This window comes from Pristiophorus japonicus, unplaced genomic scaffold (assembly GCF_044704955.1).
Source record: "Pristiophorus japonicus isolate sPriJap1 unplaced genomic scaffold, sPriJap1.hap1 HAP1_SCAFFOLD_73, whole genome shotgun sequence".
Taxonomy (NCBI): Eukaryota; Metazoa; Chordata; class Chondrichthyes; family Pristiophoridae; genus Pristiophorus; species Pristiophorus japonicus.
Window position 1 is genome coordinate 2,186,710 of NW_027254645.1, and position 3,600 is coordinate 2,190,309.

General features: G+C 43.6%; 1 non-coding gene across 1 annotated transcript; it reads right to left on the reverse strand.

The window, feature by feature from the left end:
- Window positions 1–284: 284 nt before the first annotated feature.
- Window positions 285–357, reverse strand: trnaa-ugc (transfer RNA alanine (anticodon UGC)). The gene has a single exon. It is a non-coding gene; the product is annotated as a tRNA-Ala (tRNA).
- Window positions 358–3,600: the final 3,243 nt, after the last annotated feature.

Sequence of the window (3,600 nt, forward strand, 5' to 3'; positions counted from 1 at the left end):
CTTCGATTTTCTGTTGTGAAGCGAGGCAGCGCGGCAGGATCCTTTAATAGTCTCCCACAGCTCAACTGAGTGAATGGAATGTGCAGCTTTCAGATGTGTTTATCCCCTTCAGGGCTGGAAACGAGAGGGATTGAGAGACACTGTGTAGAGTTTCAGTTTGTACAGAACGGTACACAAAATCAGCAAATGCAACATCGTCGTGAGGCACTGCACTCTGTTAATATTGAACCATGAATATGAATTATTCAATTTTTTCTAATCAATAATTGAACAGGTTTGCGAAATGCTTCCGCCCGGTTTCGAACCGGGGACTTTTTACGTGCAAGGCAAACTTGATAACCACTACAGTACGGAAACACTGCGACAGAATAAATGTCGGGAACCTAAACAGAGCTTTAACCTCAACAGCTGCCCTGCACATCAGGAGCTTGCATTGCGCGAACAGAATGAAGTTGCTATATTTAGCAAGGTTGTGAGTGTGGTAGGAATTGATCCCGTTTTTCTCGGACTTTATACATAGGACCAGGAGGTGGCCATCTCGCAGCAAATGGTTAGAATCTGGAATACACTGCTTTAAAGGCGGCGGAGGCAGACTCAATCTTATCTTTCCAAAGGGAGTTGGATCAGTATCTGAAGGAAAAAAATGCACAGCTGCTGGTAAATGACGCGGATGTGGGACTTCTTGAGAGTAGGCATGGGCTCGATGGGCTGAATGGCCTTCTTCCGTGCTGTAACCATTCCATTATTCTGTTATTCAATAACTTAGTGGCACATTTAGTAGTGTGCCTCGAAGCTGAATATTGCAAAGGGACATGCATTCATTCGGCACAACTAGCGGCATCTGATTGAGAAGATTCGGGTGCGCGAAGATTCGGGTGTAATGACTTTAAATGCATAATTTTTGTTTTGTGAAGTTTCGGTCAGAGAAATGTTTGGGAAAGGAGTTTTTTGCTAAAAGGACTCAGCATTTAATCTTCTTTCTGGTTGTTGGGGTCACATTTATTTTCGATGTTATTCTTCCAAAATGTATATTTTGTTTGCTCTTTCACAATAACCAGACCCTTGCTCTTCAATATATGTCACTGCTTACATGGTCACAGCAATGGTCACATGAGCTCTAGAGACAGGGGAATTAGTTCCAGAAACAGTGGAAGTAGGAGCTGCAGAGAGGGGCATTAGGAGTTCCAGAAATACTGGATTATCTTCAGAAACAGGGTAATTGTGTTTAGAAAGAGCAGAATTAGCTCTCGAAAGAGGCGACTTAGCTGTCCCTGCAGCAGGGGATTTATGAAAGCGCACCATAAGCAGGACATTTCCAAGATACATATATATATATATATATAATTAATAGTCACTTAAATAGGACAATAAGGTGCTTCATCATCAGTGCAATTTGGAGCTCCAGAGAAAGGACAAGTTGGAGCTGCGCAAGCAACTCAGAATCTGCAGAAAGTGGGGAACAAGGACTTCCAAAAACTATCGAATTTGCTCTGCAAGATAGATAATATGTTCAGAAACAGCGGAATTAGCTACAGAACAGAGGAATTCCCTCCATGAACACGGACATTAGGAGTCACAGAAAGAGAGCAACAAGGAGCTGCAGTAAAAGGGGAAGTCGCGCAGAAACAAGGGAATTAGCGCCAGAAACAAGGGAATTAGTTCTCGAAAATGTGCAATTAGGTCTTGAAGGAAGAAAAGTAGGAGTTATCGAAACTAGTAAATTAGAAGCTACAGAAACAGTAGGAATTCGCTGCAGAAACAGAGCACTGGGGAGCTGCAAATACATGGGATGTGAGCTCAGGAGCACAGGAAAAATTAATAAGAACATAAGAACATAGAAATTAGGAACAGGAGTAGGCCATCTAGCCCCTCGAGCCTGCTCCGCCATTCAGCAAGATCATGGCTGATCTGGGCATGGACTCAGCTCCACTTACCTACCCGCTCCCCATAAACCTTAATTCCCTTATTGGGAATCTGTGACTTGAGTCCCTTATCGGTGACTTGAATACATTCAATGAGCTAGCCTCAATTGCTTCCCTGGACCGAGAATTCCACAGATTCACAACACTCTGGGAGAAGAAATTCCTTCTCAACTTGGTTTTAAATTGGCTCCCCCGTATTTTGGGGCTGTGCCACCTAGTTCTAGTCTCCCCGACCAGAACAGAAAACTTCTCTGCTTCCATCTTGTCTATCCCTTTCATTATTTTAAATGATTCTGCAAGATCACCCCTCATCCTTCTGAACTCCAACGAGTAAAGACCCAGTGTACTCATTATATCATCATAAGGTAACCCCCTCATCTCCGGAATCAGGCAAGTGATTCGTCTCTGTACCCCCTCCAAAGCGAGTATATCCTTCCTTAAGTAAGGTGACCAAAACTGCACGCAGTACTCCAGGTGCGGCCTCAACAATACCATATACAGTTGCAGAAGTACCTCCCTGCTTTTTACTCCATCCCTCTCGCAATGAAGGCCAACATTCCATTCGCCTTCCTGATTACCTGCTGCACTTGCAAACTAACTTTTTGGGATGCATGCACAAGGACACCCAGGTCCCTCTGCACCTCAGCATGTTGTAATTTTTCCCCATTCAAATAATATTCCCTTTTATTGTTTTTCTTCCCAAGGTGGATAACCTCACATTTTCCGACATTGTATTTCATCTGCCTAACCTTAGCCCATTCGCGTAACCGATCTAAATCTCTTTGCAGCCTTTCTGTGTCCTCTACACAACCCGCTTTCCCACTAATCTTTGTGTCATCTGCAAATTGTTTACACTACACTCTGTCCCCTCTGCCAGGTCTTCTATGTATATTGTAAACAGTTGTGGTCGCAGCACCGATCCCTGTGGCACACCTCTAACCACCGATTTCCAATCCGAAAAGGACCCATTTATTCCGACTCTCTGCTTTATGTTAGCCAGCCAATTCCCGATTCATGCTAATACATTTCCTCTGACTCCGCGTACCTTTATCTTCTGCAGTAACCTTTTGTGTGGCACGTTATCGAATAGCTTTTGGAAATCGAAATGCAACACATCCGTCGGTACACCTCTATCCACCATGTTCGTTATACCCTCAAAGAATTCCAATAAATTAGTTAAACGTGATTTCCCCTTCATGAATCCATGCTGCGCCTGCTTGATTGCACTATTCCTGTCTAGATGTCCCGCTATATCTTCCTTAATGATAGTTTGAAGCATTTTCCACATTATAGACGTTAAACTAACCGGCCTATAATTACCTGCCTTTTGTCTGCCCCCTTTTATAAACAGAGGCGTTGCATTAGCTGCTTTCCAATCCGCTGGTACCTCCCCAGAGTCCAGAGAATTTTGGTAGATTATGATGAATGCATCTGCTATAACTTTAGCCATTTGTTTAATACCCTGGGATGCATTACATCAGGACCAGGGGTCTTGTCTACCTTGAGTCGCATTAGCCTGTCCAGCACTATCCCCCTAGTGATAGAGATTGTCTCAAAGGTCCTCCTTTCCCACATTCCTGTGACCAGCAATGTTTGGCATGCTTCTTGTGTCTTCCACTGTGAAGACCTAAGCAACATAATTGCTTAAGATCTCAACCATTTCCACATTTCCCATTAT